This window comes from Erythrolamprus reginae, chromosome 3, assembly GCF_031021105.1.
Source record: "Erythrolamprus reginae isolate rEryReg1 chromosome 3, rEryReg1.hap1, whole genome shotgun sequence".
NCBI lineage: Eukaryota > Metazoa > Chordata > Lepidosauria > Squamata > Dipsadidae > Erythrolamprus > Erythrolamprus reginae.
The window spans coordinates 79425145-79452269 of record NC_091952.1 but is presented as its reverse complement, the minus strand read 5'-3'; positions in this window follow the sequence as shown (position 1 = coordinate 79452269).

The following is a 27125-nucleotide window of genomic DNA, read 5'->3' as shown; positions in this document are numbered from 1 at the left end:
TTATTTTCTTTCTCGCTTTCTCTCTTCTTCTCTCTTATTTTCTTTCTCTCTCTCTTGTTCTTTCTCTCTCTCTCATGCTTTCTCTCTCTTGTTCTTTCTCTCTCTCTCTCTGTTGCTCTCTCTTTCTTTTTCTCTCTCATTTTCTTTCTCTCTCTCTTGTTCTTTCTCTCTCTCTCATGCTTTCTCTCTCTTGTTCTCTCTCTCTCTCTCTGTTGCTCTCTCTCTCTCATTCTCTCTCTTCCTTTCTTCTCTGTGGAGGCCGGCGAAGGTTTTCCTTAGTTTGAATGTTCTGAGCAAGCTGGCAGGGGGATGGGAAGCAGCCCCTTTACTCACAGCCCAGGACAGGACTGTGAGAGGGGTGGGTGTTCCCACAGCACTCGGAGCGGCTAGCGGCCGGATCGCCAACGCCGCTGCAGCCACTGCTGTGGGAGGAGCCGCGCCCCAAGAAAGCCGGAGAGAAGGACGGATCGAGCAGGCAGGGACAGCCACAAGTGGAAGCCTCAGCCCTGGAGCTCCCACTTGCAGAAGCCGCCCCTCCCCCCGGCTATTGCCCGCCGCCCCTGCCGCCGCTATTAGCGAGGAGAAGCCATGTGTGCGAGGGGGCCAACTTTCAAAACAACCTTTGTCGGCCTCCCGCGGGAGGGTGCCAATAGCAGCAGCGGCGGTGGGCAATAGCCAGGGGGCGGCTTCTGCAAGGGGGAGCTCCAGGGCTGAAGCCTCAACCCTGGAGCTCCCACTTGCAGAAGCCGCCCCTCCCCCCGGCTATTGCCCGCCGCCCCTGCCGCCGCTATTAGCGAGGAGAAGCCATGTGTGCGAGGGGGCCAACTTTCAAAACAACCTTTGTCGGCCTCCCGCGGGAGGGTGCCAATAGCAGCAGCGGCGGTGGGCAATAGCCAGGGGGCGGCTTCTGCAAGGGGGAGCTCCAGGGCTGAAGCCTCAACCCTGGAGCTCCCACTTGCAGGAGCCGCCTCGTGGCACACCTGACCATGTCTCACGGCACACTAGTGTGCCGCGGCACACCGGTGTAAAAACACTGCTCTAGAGTAAATCTTACAATTGACTTAATACCTACCATGGTTGAGCTTAGTCAATTTTTGGTCCACCAGATTGAACACCTTTGTTGTTCTGGTGGTGGCCTTCATTGTTTATCTGTCACAATCCTCATGAATCCTAAATGGCTCAGATATGTAAATATGTCCAATCCATTCAACCTTGGCATTCCAGAATTCCATTGGATAATTTTTGTGCCTCCCTTCTTTTCCACCTTTCAATTTTTCCTTAATCATTCAACACCACTGCGGGGAGTAAAACATAGTGGCTAGGATATGCCAGGCAGTATTTTCCTTAAGTTTTTGCATCTGTGTGGTCTAAATGGACTCTTCTAAATATGTGACATTATCACTTTGAACCAACTCAATGACAGCTCCAGATCTGAGTCACTCCAGGAAAGGTGGAGAATTTGTTCAGTTTGGAAGAAATGAACAAAAAATATGGCTCAATCCAGTTGAAAAGTTCTGCCCATTCCAACAGAGTTTCCTTCTAGCTATTAAACCTCTAAAAATAAGAGCAACATTGCTTCTTTCCCAGACTTAAAATGAGGATTTGCAGCTGGACCATGGCATAATATGTTATTTTTCCCTTAAAGAGAGAAAGATACTGTTTGTATGTCTAATGTCCCAATTACACGATTCTCTCCACATTTTTGCTTTGCAGACTAATCTGCTCAGTGAGAGAATGTGTTGGCAGCTGCCTGATGACTTGAACCCGACTTTGATTCTATTAGCTCTGTGTCAAGGACATTCCGAGTAATGTCAAGGTTTTTGGGGGGAGAGTTTGCTCATGTAGGCTGAAATCTGGTCCAATATATTCGAAGCTCACTGCTCAAAGAAGCTGCTGTATGAAATAATACAAAAAATACAAAATGCACACACAAAAAAAGATTGAGCTTCAGGGGATTATCTTACGAGCATGAAACTGAACACATGTCACTTCAGAGAAATAATCAAATTTGGATTTTAATCAAGTTTGGCTAAAAGAAACTCTGTTGTTTAACACAGTCATTCAGAGAGAGCTAATTTTTTCCTAAGTTCAGCTTGCTATGTCCACTTTTGTGGATTTTTCTGACCTTACTCTTACATTCACGTCCAATTTAATATTTGAGGAAGGAAAAATGAAACAGAACTCACTGAATCTCAAAAGACTGCTTTTCTTCCCCATATACATTAAAAAGATTGTTTCATCCGAGTGAAACTTGAACACAGCTACAACTTCCTAATAACCTTTTAGTTTTTCTTTGCACCTGGTATTCTGGACACATTTTCTTCTCTTTCTCTTATATCTTTGCTTTTCAGCTGCTATTTTGAATGGAGGCTTGATGCTTTGATGAAGTTCCAAACACAGATGCCAAAAGGACCACAGTTTCCTAGGAAGCATTGCCAACTTCAGCAGTCATTAATTTATGTGCCAATTTTTCATTTGGAAGGTTTTCTTCTTCCAATCTAATGGGCAACTTTGGCCAAATGGTGAATGCATTTTTTTTTAAAAAAAGGAGAAACCAAACAGAAAAGCTCTAGCTTGCTATTACACAGATTTTTTTAAATGTATTAATATTTTTGATATATTATAATCAAACATTTAGACAGTCCACTTGCCCTCCCATAGAAGATTTAGGGAATAGGTTTAAAAACAAATTAATTTTCACTTTTGATATAATTCAACTTAGTTTTTTCCCAAGGAAAGGAAATAAATAAATAACTGTAACCAGAGGTGGGCAGGAGGGACACAGTGGCATAGTGAAAACGGAGCTCCACCCCACAGCACCCAACTTGCCCTGAAATATATTGAAAGAAAATGCAGGGCATCCTGCATAAGCCACCCTCACAGTGTGGTAGTAAAATTTTTGGTAGCCCTTCACTGACTGTAACCAAACTTTTTTGGGACTAGATCTCATCCAGGAGAAGTCACTACAGAAGTGATCCCAATTTGATGTCACATGACCAACCAAATATTCTTTTGCAACTTATCTACTACTAGAGTAGGAATAATAAATAATTTGTATGTAAAGGAAGAAAGGTTTTACCACCATTATAAAATATATTTTAAGTATATAAAATATAGTATATGAATAAAATATATTTGTAATTTATATTAACGTAAGTAATATTTACAGTGGTACCTCTACCTAAGAACGCCTCTATTTAAGAACTTTTCTAGATAAGAACCGGGTGTTCAAGATTTTTTTGCCTCTTCTCAAGAACCATTTTCCACTTACAAACCCGACCCTCCAAAACTGTAACCGGAAAAAGAAGGGAGAAGCCTCCATGGGGCCTCTCTAGGAATCTCCTGGGAGGAAACAGGGCCTCCACCCTCCCCGTGGTTTGCCCAATCACATGCATTATTTGCTTTTACATTGATTCCTATTGGAAAAATTGCTTCTTCTTACAAACTTTTCTACTTAAGAACCTGGTCATGGAACGAATTAAGTTCGTAAGTAGAGGTACCACTGTACATTGATATTGAAATATATTTAAACATTTACATTGATAAGTAATATTTAATAATGTTTACTATATTATAATTTATTGAAAAGTAAAAAAATAGGTGGGGGAAGGAGTTTTGTGTATATTTGACACAGAATTGTTTATAAAAAAATTAAAAAGGCAGGATTAAAATAATAAATAAATAAAAATAACCTGATGGAAGCAGATAGTATTTACAAACATCATTATATCCATTAAAAGGTGTAGACCAATCACTGCAAATTATGGGGAAGAAATAGATTTTAATAATACAAATCCTTTAAAGTTAGAGAATATGCGAATGAAATAGACCCCAGAGCCTGAAGCAGCGATGGGAACCTATAGCTGCCAGATATTGCTGGAGTTATAATTAAGCAACATCTGTGGCTTTCCCTCTTGGCCTAAAGCTTGAGTTTTCTCATGGTATAATCTGAGACTCTGGGATGTGGAATCAAAGAATCCTTGTATCCCACCAGTTCTCATCATGGCTTCAATCAATCAAGGCTTTCACTTAATGATCCTTAGTAAGAGGAGAAAGTAGAGCATTTTCCAATCCCTAGTAATATCTGTTCTAATCAGTGATGGGTTCTAAATCCCATTGCTACCGTTTTGTGTGTGCGCTCATGTGTGCGTGCAACATTTCTGCACATGTACAGAAGCATCTGGCGTGGTCAGGTGGAGCCTCCCATTGCTGCCTCTACCAGTTATAGAACCGTACTATACCAGTAGCAACCCACCACTGATTCTAATATAGTCTTCCCTGATGGTAGCAGGGACAATACTGGATAGAAATAATACAAAATATTTGTAGCTTGGCTTTTAGATTTTGGCAGTGATTTGCTCTCCAAGCCTGTTTTAATTTAGGTTCTGAACATTTCGTTACCAAACTAGATAACATCATGAGCAAGATTTTCTTGTCCTATTTGCCTTAGCAATAACACCTATATACCGCTTCACAGTGCTTTACAACCCTCTCTAAGCAATTTAGAAAATCAGCATATTGCTCCCAGCAATCTGGGTTCTCCTTTTACCCACCTCGGAAGGATGGAAATCTGAGTCAGCCTTGAGCCTGGTGAGATTCGAACTGCCAAATTGCGGGCAGTAAGCAGGCAGCAGGCTCATTAACTTAAAAATGTTTCATGTTATTAACAAGACAATGCTTAGCAATACTGGTTAATTTTGACATAACGGGGACAGTTTGTCAAAAGTGCAATTAAAGTTCAGTTTTTATCACAAACTTTTCCATGTTATTCTATGCAAACAAAGATCTCTAAGCAAAAGACCACCTTGTATTTAATGTAATATGCCCATTAACTAACTAGGAGATGCATAGGGTACACCAGTATAATCAAGACACAAATTCTGCTAATGCTGCATTATTTTCATAATATTTCTCTCTTATCTTTCCTATTATGCCACATATATATTTTAATGCTATGGTTCCAGATTGTTTTCTAGAGCAGATTTTGAAAACAGAAGGGGAGAAATGTTTTTTCCTTTCTTTCAGACCAAACCCAGTCTGCCAATGCCAACTTAAATTCTACCCAGAATTGCCCAATCTCAGTACTCAGTTTTATATGAAACAATGTTTATTTACTAATCCTATAAATCAAAATGTACATTGGGGGGGGGGGGGGAAACAAAGTCTAGAATTTTACCCAGTTGCTTTGCTATTCCAAATCATGTTTCCAGATAGGTTGGCTGATGTTCTATTCAAAGCACAATTTAAATCTAATTTAATGAAAAATATATAATAGCAGAGATCTTCCCATCAGCACTCAACACCTGGCAGTAAATTGTGTAGAGACATAATCGTATGGTCACATGTTTCTACCCTATAGTGAAATTCATTAGGTATGTTTAAATTACAGTCATGATTTCTAAATTTGCAACTAACCCCATCATCCCTCTGTTATTTTTTCTCTGTCTGTCTCTGCATAAGTACATGCTTGTACGTGCACAGCATTTTGATATAAATCAGATTCATTGGGGTGATTCTGATGCAATCTTTTTCCCTGATGTGTACATTGTATTTCTCAGTTCTGCTTTTTAATAATAAGGACAGTGTGCTTTAGGGACAATTTTTTTACAGTTCTGCTGATACACAATATAAACATGAAATATAATCTAGCATTACCTTTAATTTACTTTTGTGGGTTGCAGTAACCTGCCTGTTGAATTATGCCTTGCCTTAGAATTAACATAGGGAATAGTTTCCCCGGAATCAGACACAATCCTGGGCCTAGAAAGTTTAGAACTAAGATGCCTTAAACAAGATCTAAGTATTGCCCACAAGATCATATGCTGCAACGTCCTGCCTGTCGGCAACTACTTCAGTTTCAACCACAACAACACAAGAGTACACAACAGATTTAAACTTAATATTAACCGCTCCAAACCTAACTGTAAAAAATATGATTCAGTAACCGAGTTGTCGAAGCGTGGAACTCATTACCGGACTCCATAGTGTCATCCCCAAACCCCCAACACTTTACCCTTAGATTATCTACGGTTGACCTATCCAGATTCCTAAGAGGTCAGTAAGGGGCGAGTACAAGTGCACTAGAGTGCCTTTCGTCCCCTGTCCTATTGCTCTCCTATATCTCCTATACCTTTCTTCTATTCCTATATCTCTTTTTCTATTCTTTCATTGATATGTTCTATTACTATACCTTCTTTTCTATTATTTCTTAGATATATTTTACTATGAGTATCTCCTCTATAACCTTCATCATGTATTTTACTATGTGTATATAGATATATACCCACCAAAACCCTCATTGTGTATTGGACTAACTAACTAACTAACTAACTAACTAACTAACTAACTAACTAACTAACTAACTAACTAACTAAATAAATAAATAAATAAATAAATAAATAAATAAATAAATAATTCCATTGTATCTTTCTGATACCAATAGGTGAAACACAAAGCTTATTTTAAAATATTTAATTCTGAATCGTTAAGGATGTCCTTCAGTAAAAGCCATAACTCCATAAACAACATCATTCATCTGCCATATGATATTTCTTTGTGTGTAAAAATACAGAACCATGTGCTTTTCATTTCACTCCATAGACCCCCCACTAAACTTATAAACTTGAAGGAAGTGTAGCAAAAAACAGGGACAACTTAATTCCAAGAGAGGGAAAGAGAGAGTGAAGAGAGAAGATAAATGACATTGGTGAAAAATTACACTTTGTCTTGCGGAGCAGGCAAAAAGTAAAACAAATAAGTACATTGGACTTACATAAATACAAAGGTAAAAGAAAATTACCTCAGTTATCACTTAGATGGTGATCTTTCTGTGCAACAAAATCCATGAGTCACATCGGGGTGGAGGCAGGGGAGGGAATGTCTGCACTCTGTAAACAATTTATTTATTTTTTATTTTTGTCCTTCCTTACCAAAATTTGAAACCAAAGGAAATGAGAAAAGTCAGGCAACTGACCGATGAATCTTTATCATTTTAATTATATTTGCTTCTCCATTCCCCTATGAAAAAAAATCCCCTTTTTATTATACATTTGTAAAGCTGCTTTGTTCATTTATTTATTCATTCATTCATTAGGTTGTTGTCTATAGCCACCTCTCCAAAAATTTTCTCTCTGAGAGAGAGAGAAAATGTGTGAATTCTGAAGAGATTTCACCCGTTATATGATTATTGCGTTTTTAAACTGAATTAAATTTAAAGTTGGAGAAAGAGCATGGCCAACACCGCAGCGCTATGGAGTTCCCCAAGCCCCAATATCCATGCTGCCAGGAGACTCAGTTTGGTCAGAACAGGGTCAGAACCATCCTATAAGGGTGGGGGGGAGTGGCTCCTGCTGGTAAGCTTGGGGAGTGACTGTTAGCTTTCTTTGAAATTTATGGGTTTTTAAAAGAAATTTTCTTCACTTCCCTTAGCAGAGTATTATCATAGCAGAATTGTGCAACACAATGTATTATTATTATTATTATTATTATTATTATTATTATTATTATTATTATTATTATTATGTCAATACAACACAGCAAACGAGATCACTATGCTGGATTTCGTATTTCATCGCCAGTCGGGCACTTCCCAAGCACCTAGGACTGCGTGATGTAGCGGCGAATTATGTTTGCCGATCCCAGTAAAGCAGCCTTTTGCAATTGACAGATGGAGATTTTGTCAATTCCAATGGTTTTCAAATGTCCGCTGAGATCCTTTGGCACTGCGCACAGCGTGCCAAGTACCACTGGGACCACTTTCACTGGCTTATGCCAGAGTCGTTGCAGCTCGATTTTTAGATCTTCGTATTTTACTAATTTCTCTAGCTGCTTCTCCTCAATCCTGCTGTCCCCTGGGATTGCGATGTCGATGATCCATACTTTCTTTTTCTCCACAATCAGGATGTCTGGTGTGTTATGCTTTATTATTATTATTATTATTATTATTATTATTATTATTATTATTATTATTATCCAAAATCCAACCAAAAACACTCATAGTAAGAATGAGGCAAAATCATATTAGACCCATATTACAACATGGTTTTGTTTGGGTTGTGTGATGAACTTTTTTATGATAAGGGATTTTATCTGTTTTTAATATTGGATTTGTATATTGTGTATTGTGTTGTGAGCCGCCCCGAGTCTTCGGAGAGCGGCGGCATACAAATCTAACAAATAATAGTAATAGTAATTATTATTATTATTATTATTATTATTATTATTATTATTATTAGATTTGTATGCCACCTCTCTCCGAAGACTCGGAGACTTGGGCACATACGTAAACTGACTCCAATATAAGCTTATGTGTTTTTATTTCTTCTTCTTGATGGAATTTGTTTCATGTTTCCACAAATAACAATTTGACAGCAGAATTATATTTCTCTTCTCATAACATATATACACAGTTCTTGTACTTCATTTAGATCCTATCCTAATCCTAATTTTTATTATTATTATTATTGTTTGTTTTGTCCAATACACAATAATGCACAATGAAGGTTATAGAGGATATGTACGAGTAGAATGCATCAAAGAGAGTATAGAGGAGAAATACAGGAGTAAAATATAACTAGAGAGAATAGCAGAAAATATAAGAGATAAAAAAGATATAATAGATGATGTATAGAAGAGGTAGAAGAGAAGATATATGAGATATAGGAGAGACAATAGGACAGGGGATGGTAGGCACTCTGGTGCACTTATGTGCACTCTGGTGCATACATATTCTTTCTATGATGCAGATTCACCAATCAACACACGAATGAACAGAATTCTACCTTCCAACTGCCAAAACCGACTATATACCAGTATGCAAATTAGCCTTCATGTACCATTCTATTCCTCTTTTTCCATACTGCCTGCTAACAGTGACAAACCCTCTAGGGACTCAGCTTTGTTCTCTCAGCCTGCAGCGAATAGAAGAAGACATTAAATGTCATCCTAGTTGAGGTGGCCACAAGTGGCAGGATTAAATTAGAAAGACTGGAGTCAATTGGGACAAGGATTCTAAAGCTAAGAACTGAGTGGGAAGAAAACAGAAGCTGGTGAGTGATTTTGCAAAAAAAAAAAACATTAGAAAAATATTTTAATAGTTAAAACGGGGAAAAAAGAGACCAGAAATTAAGGAGTGGCTACATAGAAAATGGAGTCCATGGAGTAAAAAAACCTTTAAAAGAGTTGTGACTGAGGAGCTTTGCTTTAAAAGACCTGGCAGAGATACAAGATAAGAAGATAAGAAGTTGAGAAGAATATTTTGGAAAGTAGAATTGAATCAAAAAATGGAAAAGACGGAGTTGGAAGATTGAATGCAGAATACCATCTGTTGAATAGACAATCATGAAGGCTGTGAAATATGCTTGTGTTTAGCAGCTGGATGGTTTTTAAAATGGATGATTTGTGATCTTTAGAAATGGAGGTAAGTGATTTTTAAGGACTGGTATTATACATGGAAAGGCTTTTGGACTTTGTTGTTTGTTTGTTTGTTTTTTTGTTTTTTTGTTTGATTTATTGATTGATTGTTTGGATTTATCTGCTGCCCAACTCCAATAGGACTCTGGGCGGCTTATAATTGAAGTTTGTTGAATTTTTGGATTGGAGGATTGTGATATCATAGACATGAAAAAAAATAATTATGCGGAACTGGTTTTATTTTTTAAAGATCTACTTGATGACTAAAGAAGAAGCTGGGGAATCGAAGTAAAGGAAGAGGTTAAGAATGAATTACAAGAGGGACGAAAAGAAGAGAAAGAAGCAGTAGCTGAAGAGACGATTAATGAAAACACAGCAATGAAGAGGAAAAGAATACCGGAAATGAAATAAAGATTAATGACTATGTTGATGAATATATTGAAAATTAACACAATTATTATTATGATTGTTATTTTGATAATTATGACTACACTGATAACTATAATGATAAAAGAGAAAAAAATATAAAAAGGAATGGGTTGATGACTATATGGAGATTAAGAATGATCAAATAACATATTTAAGAAGGAGAAAAAGTTGGGGGAAAGAGCAGATATCGATATAAAAGTAAAAGAAAAAAGAAAAGAAACTAAGGAAATGGGGATGGAGAAAATACATACATAAAAAGGAAAAAGTTGAGAAATTAAAAGGAAATGGATGATGGGTGTTGAAATATTATAGAATTGCTCATTTTTTCCCCTTTTATTATACTTATTAAATTAGACTTAATGGTGATAAGAATATGAATCATTTAGAATTTGATACACATAATTAATACAATTACTGAGCCAAGAGTTCTGTGATTTCTTTGTATAACACAGCATTGTATACTAGAGGGATGAATAATATTAGAATATTTTTTATTATTTTTTGATTTAATAAATACTGAGGTAGAAGTTATCTTTATACAAGAGATTTGTTTAAAGAAAAATTTGAAAATGTATTATGTGATAATGTATTATGTGAAAGTCTAAATAATTAATTGATTTGAAATAATATAACAAATTTTGATGACAACTATTTGATATATATAATTAATATAATTATTTTTTAAGAGTTTTGTTCCTTTTGTATAACACAATACAGTAGTACCTCTAGGTACGAGTTTAATTCGTTCCAGAAGGGAGCTTGTATGTCGAACAACTCGTATCTGGAACAAATGGCTTTAGACTTTGTTTTTCCCCTCCGAGATAACCAGAAGCAAGGATTCTTGCGCCACCTAGTGGACGCTCGGCTCGTATCCCAAATTTGCGCTCGGGTCTCAAAAAGAAATTTCTCTCCCCTTGTGGCTCGTATCTTGGAATACTCGCATGTGGAGCAGCTCGTACCTAGAGCTACTACTGTAATATATATTAGAGGAAGGAATAGACAATAGTGTTTGATTAATTTTTGATTCAATACGTATTGAGCTTGAAATTACCCTTATATATGAGATTTCTTCAAATGGAAAATTTGAAATTTGTTATGTGGAAGTCTGAACAACTAATTGATCTGAAATAATATATGAATCTTGATGATTAATAAGAAGAGTTGAAATGTATATGTATAATTAATATGAGTATGAGATATTATGATAAATTATAAATCAAAATGTATTTTAGAGGCATTTAGTTAGGATAAAAGAGAAGACAAGAAAAATAAACAATGAGGAAAGAGATTAAGGAAGGGAAGGAAGCAATAGGCCTAAAATTAAGAGGCACAAGAAATAATTATTATTTTGGAAAGTTAAGCCAACAGCAGTTAACTTGGAGTTAAAATTTAGATTCAATTGTTGGAGAACCCAGAAGACAAAATTAGGTTTTCTTCTTGGAGATAATTTTTTTTCTGACAACATATACCTAAAATAAAGAGTCTTATATAAGTAAATTTATAATAACAATATTTTTTGGAAAAGCCACTGTTAGTTTAAAATTTGAGAATATACCACCAGTCTGTTAATTATGAGGTCAGTTAGGACAAAAAAAAAACACTATGGGAAAGGTAAAGAAGGTGGAAAAGGAAGTAGAAGAGGGAGGAATAGGAGGAGGAGAGAGAGGTAGAGGGGGAGTAAAGGAGTAAAAAGGTAGGAGAAGAAGATAGAGAGAGTAGGGAGGGGAATGAAAGGGGGAAAGAGGGGCAGATCAATGGTTGTTGATGTAAGAGCAGAATAAGATACGGATTTTTAAATAATTGACAAAATGTATAACTACGTATTTTATTTTATTTTAATATTTTAAGGTATATGCATATTAATTTGTATGTGATGTAGAGGAGAATAATAAAAATTTTGGTGGTGGGGAAATAAATAAAGTTAAAATTAAAATTAAAGTTAAAATTTCTTTTAACACTTTTGTTGTTCCAATCTACACTGCACACCAAGACAACTAAACACAAGAACAGGGTTTTTTCCAAAATGCCATATCTCTCCTATTTTATGACTTTTCCTGCCACAGTTATTAAGTGAATCACTGTAGTTTTTAAGTTAGTAATATGGTTTTTAGGTGAATCTTGCTTACCCATTGACATTGCTGTCAGAAGATTACAAAAGGTGACCACATGACCCCTGGACATTGCAACCATGATAAATACACATCAGTTGCCAAGCATCCAAATTTTGATCATGTGGACATGGGATGCTGCAACGATTGTAAGTGTGAAAAATGGTCATAAGTCACCTTTTTCAGTGCTCTTGTAATTCTAAAAGAACTATTGTTAGTCAGGGATTACTTGTATCAACAAATTCAGTATAGCTGTTCATAATATGAACTCCCAGAGAGTTTCTATTGATCATTTTGACTTTAACCATATTTAATGGCATTTCTCTAAAAGTTTGGCTGTTGTAAAATCAGAAAAATAAAGAGACATGATGGAGAACAGAGATTCATTTATGAACCATTTCTGTGTTCTAATAAAAGCCAACTTAGAACTTCACTGGTATATTTGTTATGCTTTTGTCCTCTTTATGTTGACTTAAACTAGCGGTTTTGCTGCAGGAATTTTTTTCACACTGTTCTATTTATCATTCTTTGGATTTTCATTAGAAGTGATTTGGCAATAGACTTAGCCAAAAAGCACCATGGTTTTCAATAGACCCCTAACACTGAGGTCAGGCCATGGAAGCAAACATGAAAAGGGCATGGGAAAATATGAAATATCAAATCATATTAGATCTTGAAGTAAACTTTAATAGAATGACAATGAGCTTACAGGACAAGTTATACATAATTTCCTCAAACAGTATTCCTGCTGCTTTAAAAAAACCCACAATTGCTTGTTGTTTAAACAGCCTTTTAAGTACTTTGAAAGAATTTCGCATGGCCAAAGTTCTTTTCCTAATGCCAATTTGATTAGTAGTGAGGGAAAAATAGGCTGGATCAGTAGCATATCTGAAGAGAGGTTCCCTCATAGGAGGCTTGTATTGGAAGAAAGAGGCATGGAAGGTTTCACTAATTTCTAGCTTTCTAGGCCCATCTAAGTCTTCCAGTAGTGTAATCCTGCTAGTTTAACAACCAGTTCAGTGATTGCATGCTTCTTTCATGCTCCACGCGTGAGCGCAGTTTTAAAAGAACTTACTTTCCACATTAACAGCCGCGATGGCACAGCAGGTAGAGTACTGTACTGAAGCTGACTGTAGATCTGTAGATCAGCGGTTCAAATCTCATCACCGGCTCAAGGTTGACTCAGCCTACCATCCTTCCGAGGTGGGTAAAATGAGGACCTAGATTGTGGGGGCAATATGCTGGCTCTGTTAAAAAGTGCTATTGCTAACATGTTGTAAGCCGCCCTGAGTTTAAGGAGAAGGGCGGCATAAAAATCAAATACATAAATAAATAAATAAATAAATAAAATTACTGCTGGGGAGAAACACAGCTGAGGTGCAGCAATCCGCTCTGCTGCGTGAATCAGCTGAGAAGTTATAGGTCAATAAAGTGCAAGAGTGAGCAGGAAGACCAACCTTATTGTTGGAGCGAACCAGTTTGCTCCCAACTGATAGTCAGAACATCTCGTTCAATCAAACCAAGTCCCACTCCTATAAAGTCTCTCCAGGCTAGAATTTTCCCAGGCCTTCAGGCCCACCTAGAGCTCCATGTTTGTAAACCCAGAGCTCAAAACTCATGCTAACTTATGCTAATTTATGCTAGCAGCATAATGTGAACAAAGAATCCATATGTGGCTATGGATCCCAGCTGGGCGTGCCCAACCATATGACCTTAGACTTACACAAAGAACACTACACACAGCACTATGGACGATGATACTTCAGTACTGTCAAGATGGTAGTCACAACCATGCAAATAAAATCATGTCCTTTTTTCACATGCATATCCCTGATTTTTAATGGAAATCTTCAAAAAATCCTTCTCTTTTTTGATTGCATAGTATAAAATTACCTCAATTATCATATTTTTTAAAAAAAATACAGTAGAGCCTCGATTATCTGATATAAATGGGCAAGCTGATAGTTGAATAGCCGAAAATGTCTGCAGGGTCTACGAAAAGCCTTGAAATCACTATGAATTGCAAACATATTGAAGTTTTATTGCAAGTTTCTACTCCATTGATACAACAACCTTCTTCCTTTTCATTACAATGTTTATGGGCATGTTTGGGGTGCTGCATGTCACCTTCCCCATTGTGTTTCCTCGGACGAAGAAGAAGGTGGGGTTGACTTGGAAGAGGGGGGCTTGGCAAAAAGCCCAGAAAGCCAATCTCCATTATGTCCTCAGTAAGGCATGTCAGGAGATGGTGAAGGACTTTGAATACATATCCCAATCTAAATGAACTGGCATGAGAGTTTGTACTTATTAGGCAATGGCTCTAATCTTTTTCCTAATAAAAGTGCTTACTCAACACAAAACGAATAGTTTTCCTTTCTTTTTTCTTAGCGCTGTTAGGAGAGATGTCAATTAAGACTTATGTAGAGAAACCTCACAGTTAGTTTTCCCAACCTCAGTAATGACTAGCTGAGTGCACCGAATGGCACAGAACAAAGAAAACGTGAATCTATGGCATATTTTAGTACTGTTCTAAGTAGATTATTTCTGGCAATACTTGGTTCCTGAAAGTGTTATACGTCAACACCAGAAAGGACATATAGCTCCATGGTATATGCTTTCCCATTTGGGCCTCCTCCAGGTAAAGTTAGAAAAAACTCTGATCTGAAGCTCTGCATTTATTAGACATTTATTTTTTGTATAAAACTGCTTTGCTAGGGGAGTAGGAGCTTTCCTGTGTTGATGAGATCCTGATCTATTGCTCCTTACCTTCTTTAATTTCACAAAAGCAATCGGTACCCTTGAGTAGTGCTTAATCTTGATATAAGCTGGATGAAGGAAAAGGGTGAAATTCAATCTAGGCAAGACCGAGGCACTACTAAATAAAAATAACCCAGCACTCTCCTCCAGAAAGATAGTTTGATAAGTAGTCCTTCATCCCCAGCTGTTACTAATTTTGTGTTTATTTATATGTTTATTTATTTACATTGAAACATGGACCAGATGTGACCCTTCCTGAGTCAATCAATTTTAGCAACAGCTATCTGTGCCTTGTGTACAGCTTGCAATGAGCTTTACATGAGACCAACTTTGAAATACGTCTAGAATTTGCAATTGTTGCAAAATTGGGCTGCTAGGCTGCTGACCACAGCAAAATACAGAAATCATGGACAGTTCTATTAAATATCTACATGGATTACCAACGTTCTACCCAGAGCAATTTTAAAAACTAGTGCTAACTTTTGAAGCCCTAAACAGCTTAGGGCAGTGGTGGCACTTTTGGTTCTTGTGCCAAAACGGTGTCTCTCTCTCTCTCTCTCTCTGTGTGTGTGTGTGTGTGTGTGTGTGCTATCACATGCACACGTGCCCACACCCATTCCCTCCCCACCCGCACTTATTGATTGATTGATTGATTGATTGATTTTGTCCAATACACAATGAGGGTTTTAGTGGGTAGTAAAATACATGATGAAGGTTACAGAGGATATACTCATAGTAAAATATATCTAAGAAAGAATAGAAAAGAAGATATTGGAATAAAACATATCAATGAAAGAATAGAAGAAGAGATATAGGAATAGAAGAAAGGTATAGAACATATAGGAGAGCAATAGGACAGGGGACGGAAGGCACTCTAGTGCACTTGTACTCGCCCCTTACTGACCTCTTAGGAATCTGGATAGGTCAACCTTGGATAATCTAAAGGTAAAGTGTTGGGGGTTTGGGGATGACACTATGGAGTCCGGTAATGAGCACACTGCCCCTGCGCATCTGCACAATCCCCCCCATCCCCCACGCATGCTCACAGGCCTTACTGAAGCCTGGGAGACAGTGAAAAAATGGCCAAAGTGGCAAACAAGAAGTTTGGAAAAATGGACTTCTGGTTTTCTCTTTAAACAGCACAACCAGCAAACCGGAAGTCCATTTTCTGAACTTCCGTTTTGCCCATTGTGCTGTTTTTCACACTCCAGAGCATTTAGGAAAGCCTCTGGAGCGCAAAATGGCCTTCCCCAAGGTGGAAAAATCATGTGGCTAGCATTCACATGCACGCTGGAGCTGACATAAGGCAATGCCTCATGTGTCCTCCGATATGGCTCCACATGCCACTTGTGGCACGCGTGCCATAGGTTCACCATCATGGGCTTAGGGCCTGATGATATAATGCACCATTCCCTCACCATAAATATTCACAGTTACTCAGAGGAGGAGATGAGATCTCATCTGACAGAAGTTCTACTACTGTGCTATTGTTGGTGTGACTCTCTTAAACAGTGATGGCGAACCTATGGCATGGGTGCCACAGGTGGCACGCAGAACCATATCTGCTGGCATGCAGGCTGTTGCCCTAGCTCATCTTCAATGTGCATATGTGTGCCAGCCAGCTGATTTTTGGCTCACAAGGAGGCTATGGGAGACTGCTGTTGGCTTCCAGGGAGCCTCCTGGGGGATGGGGGAGGGGTTTTTTACCCTTCCCCAGCTTCCCCAGGGAAGTCTTTGGAGCCTGGGGAGGGCATAATACGAACCTACTGGGCCCACCAGAAGTTGGGAAACAGGCTTTCTATCCTCCAGAGGGCCTCTGGGGGGTGGGGGAGCTGTTTTCGCCCTCCCCAGGCATTGAATTATGGGTGTGGGCACATGCACATGTGCAATAGCATGCGTGCACACTCTTTCGGCACCCGAAGAAAAAAAGGTTCACCATCACTGCTCTAAGACATTACATTTAGCTCCCAATCTTTAAGAAAATGTGACATTCTCTCTTTCATCAATTTTTTCATCATTTATCAAGTTTAGCATCAGGTTTATTCTGATTTTTATTGTAATAGTATGAAGTTTGTTAGGTTTTACACTTTAAAAAAATTAGTTCTTATAAGATACTTTAAACAGAAAGCTGGAGGAAAGAAAGAGTAGGTTGATCAAAGTTTTGCTCACTATAAAGCAACTTCCTTGTTTCTCCCATTGAGTTCTTTCTGAACCCCGGGAGACAAGAAAAGTCAAGCCACTGGTCTTCGTAAGATCAGCAGGCATTTGACACAGCCTCAATCCATGCCCCAAATAAAGGCAGGTTGATGAAAGAAGCCCAACTTCACCAAATACAGAAGGTTAATGGACATCCATGGTCCTTTGTAGTTATCCCTGGAACTCGTTAGGACCACCCCTGGGTATTTTTGTTTGCATGTCTGAAAGAAATGTGATCTCAACATGGAACAGGTTTCTCCATTTTCTTAAGACCATAAAAAGAAAAATAAATTGTCAAGAAACTTAAGATGCAAAGTGTAATAAGCTAACTAAGCGTAAGGTTACCTTGCAGGTTATGTTACTCTGTAACGGGAAGACTAAAAATCAGAAGGCTTATGTTAAACCAAATAAATAAAGGAATCCAGGGAAAGGAGGGAATTAAATGTTATCCCACACACCATTCAAACTATCCCCACCTCCCACCCCTGCCCAGCTTGGCAGTAAGCTGAAAAAACAGTAAATAGAAAGTGAGAGAATTAGATGTGGGCTATGAACACCTTCATTTAATTTCATATATGGCTTTCTGGAGATTGACCTCCGATAAGGAGAGGAGTCAGCATGGGAGGCTTAATTTCAAAAGCTCTGTGTATTTTCTTTTTGGGGAAAAGAGTTATACAAAGGAAAAAAGTGGAGATGACAACTTATGTGGGGTAGCTTGATATAATACTAGAGCAATCATGGATATTTGTGTACAACACGAATCATGGGAATTTGTGGTGGAAAATAAATAGGTCATAAAGAAATGGAAGATTTATTAAAAGAAATGGCATGGATTGCACCATGTTACGACTGAAAACATATTGCTGACAACAAGATCTGAGTATGTTCCAAGTGAAGAATGTGACTTTAGTATAATTCAACTATTATGTTACATTTTGTCCACATCTGAATGTTTTCTATTAGATATATCATGAATACAGTCCTATTTGTCTGGTATGCTAAAATTATGAGGTATTATTTATTTGTCTTTGGATTAAAGATATATGAGGCAGTAAATGGAAATGAAAAATTAAATGCTTTACCCAGAAATAGGACTTGCAGTGAGAAGCAACTCCTACCTATTTTTCTCAAATAGATTCATCTGAATTTAAGAGGCATAAAAAATTTCTCTTCTAACATTCATCCTAGCTTTAACCAACTAGTCTATCAGTTCATTGATGCATTTGCGCCACTTGTCTTTAAAAAGTGTATAGTGCTTCTTTATCCTACTCTAGTCACTGATTTTCCAATGGACTGAAATCATCACCTAGAAGGAGGAGGGGGGAGGGAGAAGGATGAGGAGGAGGAGAAAAAGAAGGAGGAGGAGGAGGAGGAGGAGGAAGAAGAAGAAGAAGAAGAAGAAGAAGAAGAAGAAGAAGAAGAAGAAGAAGAAGAAGAAGAAGAGTGTATATTGTGCATAAGTGTAGAATAACCAGCAGATCATATATTCAGTTTTTGCAAGAAGATTGCACAACAGATAATATATAACAGCATAACACAGTTGCCAAAATGCCAAAATGATTCACTGGTCTATCTATAAAAATTATCATGTACCAGTAATGAACAATTGATGGGAACAAAGAGTTGAAAAGGTAGACAAAAATGAGGAAGTTAAAATATTGTGAAATTTCCAAATACTAGCTGATAAAGTGTCTTGATTCATAATACACCAGATTTAACTGTGGATGAAAAGAAATATGGATAACTGGTTTGGAAACATTAGAGAATAGGAGACGAAGAATTGAGATTCTTATCTCCAGTTCTGACTTCTGAAAGAAAGACTCAAGATCTGAAAATCATGGTTGAAAGATTATGGCATAAACTGGCCAAGATGGTCCCATTGATTATTGACATATTGAGTACCATAGCAAACTCTCTCAAAAATATGACACACCGGATTCCATACAGAAATAAATATATCATGAAATGGGACATCTATCAATTACAAAAAGCCACACTGTTTGATCTGCACATAAAATATGTTCATACATTATGACACCAACGGTTTTGGGTAGATTTTATGAAGTCCAATGCCAGATAAAAAAACTACCAGCTGTGATTTCATATAGTTGTATATATAACAATGATAATAATAACCACCTTGAGTACAACCCTAAAATAATTGGAGCATCACTTAAACATGATCAGCATTGACAAAAACCATCCTCAATCAACACCACTCTACTTGGAAAAGCTTACATCATCGGACAATATTTTTAATATTATTAAACAACAATATCTGCCTATCCAGATCCCTGGGAAGGGCTCTAGAGGTGGACAAAAATGCCAAATCCAATCTAAACGCCCTGGTCCGACCACACCTGAAGTACTGTATTCAGTTCTGGCCACCACACTTCAAAAGAGACATTGAAACTCTGGAGAAGGTGCAAAAAAGAGCAACCAAGATGATTAAGGGATTGGAAACCAAGACTTACGAAGAGAGACTGAGGGAACTGGGCATGGATAGCCTAGAGAAAAGGAGGGCCAGAGAGGACATGATAGCAGTCTACAAGTATACGAAGGGATGTCACAGAGAGGAGGAGATCACTTTATTCTTCAGGGCACTAGAGGGCCGGACGAGGAACAACGGCTGGAGGCTGACCAAGGAGAGATTCAACATGGAGATAAGGAGGAACTTCCTGACAGTCAGAGCGATCAACCAATGGAACAACCTACCAGCGGACATTGTGAACTCCAACACTCTGGACATTTTTAAGAGAAGATTGAACTGCCACTTAACTGGTGTAGTATAGGGTTCCTGCTTGGGCAGGGGGGTTGAACTCGATGGCCTTCATGGACCCTTTCAATTCTAACAATAAATAAATAAATAAATAAATAAATAAATAAATAAATAAATAAATAAATAAATAAATAAATAAATAAATAAATAAATAAATAAATAAATAAATAAATAAATAAATAAATAAATAAATAAATAAATAAATAAATAAATAAATAAATAAATAAACAAACAAACAAACAAACAAACAAACAAACAAACAAACAAACGAATAAACAAACAGTTGGTTCACTATGCACAAATAATAATTAAAGAATAATAATAATAAAAAAAGAAGAAATAGTGCTGTTCTGGGCCCAGCTGTGGAATAACTCAAAGAAATACAACCATGAATACAGTTTAGGAAAAGGAAGTGGATAAGAATAAAAATAACTGAAGTGAAATAACTTACAATGACAGCAGAAATGGTGGAGAAAAAGGCAAGGAAAATCAGGAACTGATCAGCATCAGGGGAAGATGAAGGTGAATCACGTGGCTTTTGGTTGAAACATATGACTTGACTAGAATCAATCATTGCCAAGAAGGAGGTGAAACTGAAGATTGGATGACATTTTGCAATAACCTACCTGATAATGAAAGCTCCAATAATAAGGGAAACCATCACACCTTTGCTCTAAAAGAGGGCTGTTTGTTTTAATTTTCAGTTAATAACATCAGAAAATGCATGTAGCAGAACTTTGACCATTCCTGGACTCAAGAAACTAGAAATTGTCATCTAGTTTCTAATATTCCCTTTTAGAGAAGGTAGTCAGAGCTATTACAAAGGGTCTTGGAAAAAGAAGGCCAATTGGATTCATTTCAGTCAGGTTTCAGGTCGGGATGTAGTACAGTATGCCTCAAGTTTGTCGGTCACCTTTGGTCAAGTACCCCTTAGTCTTTCAAAGCCATTAATCACAGTACCCTGGATCACTTCTGGGGTTTGGCTGGGTGGTACTATATCACAATGTTTATACTTCTTCCATGTGGTTAGTTCCAGTCAGTGCTGATGAAAGAGGCCCTCATCCTCTTATTTGTAGGTTGGCTCAAGACTTGATGCTTTCTCTGCCTTTTTCTTTGAAATATTGGGTGAGGCTATCTGTCAGTTTGGGATGACTAATGGTGACTAATAAGTAATTAATTAGTTACTTCAGATGGTGACTAAAATTCTAGTCACATTACATTTGTAATATTTCATAGCTCGCTCTACATGGGGCACTTACAATTTCTTCACTTCCCTTTCACTGGCTCTAGGTATCAACTTAGAGCTGTCCAAGTACTGCTGTCAGTGTCTTGTGTTTGGATCTGAAACAGTGATGGTGAACCTATGGCACGGGTGCCACAGGTAACATGTGGAGCCATATCTTTCTGGCACACAAGCTGTTGCCCTAGCTCAGCTTCAGTGGGCATGTGTGTACTGGCCAGCTGATATTTGGCTCATACAGAGGCTCTGGGAGGGCGTTTTTGGCTTCCAGAGAGCCTCTGGGGGGATGGGGAGGGCGTTTTTAATCTTCCCCAGCTCTAGGGAAGCCTTTGGAACCTAGGGAGGGCGAAACACGAGCCTACTGGGCCTATCAGAAGTTGGGAAACAGGCCGTTTCCAGCCTCCAGAAGGCCTTCAGTCAGTTATCTCTTCTTATCTTTATTACAACCTAACAGCCCCCTATCTACCAAATGCTGTTTTTGCCCTCCCCAGGCATTGAATTATGGGTGTGGGCACTCGCGCATGTGTGATAGTGCGCATACATGCTCTTTCGGCATCCAAGGAAAAAAAGATTTGCTATCACTGGTCTGGAAGATAGAGGGGTCCAGATGGTACAAAATAAGCCCAAGGACTCCTGGTAATTGGGACTTTCCATATTTATTTATTTTTAGATTTTTATGTTTTAATAGACAGACATAATATACCAACAGTACAACAGACAAGTACATACAGCAATAACATACAACAAACAAATGGGATTTTGATGTCCTCCTATCATCAAAGAGCTATTATCAGATATAATCCAGTTAAGTTTAACATAAACATTTATATTAGTATCTAGCTATACATCAATTTTTAATTGTTTCTAATTTTTGACTCAGTAGTTAATACTATAAAGTCTTCACATAGTTTCTTCAAAGTAGAACATCTTATCTCTTCTTATCTTTATTACAACCTAACAGCCCCCTATCTACCAAATGCTATTATCAATTATGGTAAAAAAATTCCCTAGATATCTGTTTTTCTCTCTGACTAAACATCCTAATTTGAACACTTCTATTTTTAATTATACAATATAAGTTATAAATTCCTTCGGAGTACGCTGTTATACTTTTCTTTATTCATTGTTGTTTTTTTCCCCATCATATAATTTCAGCCAATATTTATTTTTGACTGTTAATGTCAGTTATAGGTTACCTAGTTTAGGATTCTCAGACAGTTTTAATTTTCCTTTCTTCATATGAACTTCTTAGAACGCTGTTATGCTAATATCAAGTTTTTTGTTTATTTGTTTCTTTTAATTTGGAAAATGTATACCATCTTCTCTTTGGGTTATTCAATCATTTGATGTGGATCAATGCTATTTTGAATTCTTCACCCTATCTCATTTATAATATCTTTTAGGATTTTTTATTTCTTGATCTGCATCTATTTGTTTAGCTAGATACAGTGGCACTGAAAAAGTGATTTATAGCCGATTCTAGCAGTTACGATAGCATCTTGTGATCCAAATTCAACATTGGGCAACTGGTTTATAATTATGATGGCTACAGCATTCCAAATCATATGATTCAGTAGTGGGCCCTCTCCTAAAACCCTTTACCACCAGTTCGCATATGCGCTCACATGCGCCTGTGATGCTTCTGTCCATGTGCAGAAGCATCCCAGGTGGGTGGGCAGAACTCCCCTCCACCAGCACTACCAGTTTTTAGAACCAGGAGCAACCCACCATGGATGTGTTTGCTATTTTCAACCTTATCAACTGGTTTCCAGTCAGCAAAGTCAATGGGGGAAGGGGACTAGATTCACTTAAACACATGATTCATTTAACAACGGTGATTTGCTTAAAGACCTGGCAAAAAGGTCCTAAAATCCAATATGGCTCACTTAACAACCACCTTGCTTAGCAAGAAATTCTGGACCCTATAGTGGACATAAGTGAAGGACTACTGTCTAAATACCTCTTTGAGCTTTTTGTAAATAAAAGGGGGGGTAAAAATAAAAAGATACAAATCTAATACATAATAATAATAATAATAATAATAATAATAATAATAATAATAATAATAATAATAGCTTACAAGTGGAACACTCAAAAAGGAGACAGGTCTAATACTGGCGGCACAAGAACAGGCCATTAGAACAAATGCTGTCAAAGCCAGAATTGAAAAATCAACAGATGATCCAAAGTGCACACTCTGTAAAGAAACAGATGAAACAATCGATCACATACTCAGCTGCTGCAAAAAGATCGCACAGACTGACTACAAGCATAGACATGATGCTGTGGCACAGATGATCCACTGGAACTTGTGCTGGAACTACCATTTACCAGTGGCAAAGAACTGGTGGGATCATAAGCCCGAAAAAGTGGTCAAAAATGAGCAAGCAAAACTACTGTGGGACTTCCGACTCAGACTGACCGAATTCTGAAGCATAACACACCAGACATTGTGATCATGGAGAAAAAGAAAGTATGGACCAACGACATTGCAATCCCAGGAGATAGCAGAATTGAGGAGAAACAGCTAGAGAAATTAGTGAAATACGAAGATCTAAAAATCCAGCTGCAACGACTCTGGCATAAGCCAGTGAAAGAGGTCCCAGTGGTACTTGGCACTCTGGGAGCAGTGCCAAAGGATCTCAACGGAAATTTGAAAACCATTGGAATTGACAAAATCTCCATCTGTCAATTGCAAAAGGCCGCTTTACTGGGATCGGCAAACATAATTCGCCGCTACATCACGCAGTCCTAGGTGCTTGGGAAGCGCCCGACTGGTGATGAAATACGAAATCCAGCATAGTGATCTCGTTTGCTGTGTTGTACTGACATAATAATAATAATAATAATAATAATAATAATAATAATAATAATAATAATAAATGAAAACAAATTAAATAATAAATATTTCTCCTTATATCATTCCTTCCCCCAAAACCTGAGGAAGTATAAAGCATTAAGTGAATGTATGAATCATGCTAAGCTACTCTGTGATGGTACCCAGAACTGAGTTCCTGTCAACAGAAAGGTTTTGCCACATAATTAAATCCTGCTTACATGTTGGAGGATTGATTTAACATTTCATCATTTTCAGTATCCTGTAACTCTTTCGCTTCATCGGAGCTAATGGCTCTAAAAATCCAAAGGAAAACCGAGAAGGAGATTTCTTATTCTTATCTTTCTTAGATTTGTAAAGGTATACATAACAACATCCAGAACAACATGGGTCATCTGGATTTAGTTTACTGTTCAAAGCTAGTCAAAATCTGAAAAAAGCCAAGCAATGAATAGAGCAGAGCTCAGCACATAATGAGAGATGTGTCTAATAAACATAGTAAAGAATGTCTTACTGAGAAATGGGCAGGGTAACTAAGAATTACAATTCCGTGAAAAAAATTATTTCCCTCCCTTTGGATCTCTGGGGGCTTTGCAGTTTTTTGCTACTGAGCTTTTTAAGGATTGTAGTGATATATATTTCAAAATTCTGAGGAAACAAATAAACACCAAAGTTTGGTGCTTGTTACATTTACTTCATACAATATTCTTAACAATTCAGAGACCAAGATAGTGAAACTTTCAAAGAAACTCAAAGAGGGCAAATAGGGTCCATCCCTCCCCATCCCTCCCAGCGATGGGCTGCCAAAATTTTTACTGCCACACTGTGGGCGTGGCTTATTGTGTGGGTGTGGCTTGATGTGACCGGGTAGGAGTGGCTTGCCAGCCATGTGACCAGGTGGAAGTAGCTTGACAATCATGTGACCAGGGTGGCTTAAAAGTTATGTGACTGTGTGGGAGTGGCTTACCGACCAAGATAAGTTTTCAAATAGGTGCTTGGACTCTTTCAGTTGATTAAGTCACATTATTTCAATAGCCACAAAAAGGACAAATGATAGACAGCATTATTTGTTGAAGAGCACAGTAACATTTTAAGGTTTTGTACTGAACCCACAAGGTTTAGTATGATAACAGATTAGGCAAGTAGCTCAATTTTCTTTAATGGCTATAAAAGTTCAGTTCTAGAAATTGATTAAAATGATTAAAGCATTTATGGGTAAAAACATACTATTTAATTATTTTTTATTTTTAAAGTAATTAAGGATTATACTAAGGTACTAGAGAAGGAAGGACAATTAAAAAACTATTAAGTATTCAATAAATAGTGCATAAACTTACTAACCCCATTACATCTCCCCTCCTCCCATGGGGATAGCAGCCCATTATTGGTTCCTCCCCATCATAGATTGGTAGCCTCATCTGCCTATTTACAGTAGCATCAGGAAAAATCAATTTCCATTTGCAGCCTCCAGATTCGTAAATCCCACTTGGAGATTCAGTGGTTTCTGTGGGGGCTGAGAATGTATTGAAGCTACTGCTTGTGGACTATTCATGAAACAATTTCCTACTTCAGATAACAAAGGTGCTTTGATTTCAGTGTTAAATAAAGTTGTGTATTGGTTCAAAAGGAAGTGTTTCGGAATTGATGTGACTCAATGGTGGGATTCGATTTTTTTTGCTATCGGTTCTTCTGGGCAGAACTTGATGAGCATGGTTTGGTGGATTTAGCAAGGGAAGGATACTGTAAAATCTCCATTCCCACCTCACTCCAGGGAAAGTTACTGCAAAATCACAATTTCCTCCCAATCAGCTGGGACTCAGGAGGCCAGCCAGAGGTTTTTACTGGTTCTCCAAACTACTCAAAATTTCTGCTATTGGTTCTCCAGAACTGGTCAGAACCTGTTGAAATCCACTTCTGGTGTGAGTGAAGCACCCTCCTGCTACTTACCGGTATTTATACTGAAAAAGAGACATGGCTGCTTTAATAAAGAACAGAGATATGCTGCTGTAGGTATTAAATTCAGGAGCTGCAAATACTGATCCCCCACCCATGTCAGCCACTAATCAGGTATATTTAGCATCAGATTATAAGGAATTTAATTAATCTATAATGAAAATATAATTTAAAAATCCAGTTGATCTCTTAGTAAATTAGTATCAGGTTATCCATATATTATTAACCTTGGTCTGGTCATGATCAAAAATCTAACTGCCATCTGATATAGAGAGGTGGCTGTTGGTTGAAATTATTTGTTCCCAAATCATTTTTCCAGGCCCTAAGCAAAATTGCAATATATGAATTAACTCTTCCACCATTCCCTCCCTCAACCTTTTTCTGGAAAGAATATATGTTTCCTGGAAGAAATCAGTGTCAGTAGCCATTTTTATTTTATTTCCAATACAAAATAAATAACAAGAACTTGGGACTTCAAGGTAACTCTCTGAAAACTGAACAGAAAGGAATCAGATTTAGTATGATGGGGAAGAAAAATTGAGTTTGGTAGAAAAAACATTCCACAAAAAAAATTCCCCCATGAACTTTTCTACTTTTCTAAGCTCTTACCCTGATCATGATCATATGATGTAAGACAGGAATATCCAACTTGGCCACTTTTAAGACTTATGGACTTCAACATGCTGAAGAATTCTGGGAGTTGAAGTCCACAAATATTAAAGATGCTTGGTTGAACTTGATATAGAGCAGTAATGACGAATCTCTTTTGATTTACGTGCCAAAAGGGAAGTAGTGTAGAAAAGTTGCTTGCATGCGTGCCCATAGTCATAATTCCACTCCCCCCAAACTGTCATTTCAATTTGGGAAATGGGCCATTACTGTCTTTCAGGGGGCCTCCAGGGGGTAGGGATGGCCATCTTCGCCCTTCTCAGGCTCTTAGAAAGGCTCTGAAACCTGGGGAGAACAAAAACATGGATCTTCCAGATCCAGACTTGAGTTCGCGTGTCCACCAATATGGCTCCTCAAGCAATATTGTGTCACACGTGCCATAGATTCACAATCACGGATATAGAGCAAAGGAGAAACAGATTTCTGTGTATTTCCCAGTATATGGATTCAGAGTAAAACTAAAATAGAAATACATAGAAATATATACAGTGGTACCTCTACTTAAGAACTGGGTGTTCAAGATTTTTTTTGCTTCTTCTTAAGAACCATTTTCTACTTAAAAACCCAAGCCTGGAAAAATTTCCGAGGAAATTTGAGAACAGCATGAAGGCCTGGCCAGTTTCCTGCCATTCCCCCTTTAATCCCAGCCATCTCTGGCTTTTCTGGGCTGCCAGAGCGAACAAAGCGTTTTCCTTTCTCTGGGCACTTGGAGAGGGAATAAACCTCTGCCAGCGCCCAGAGAAAAGA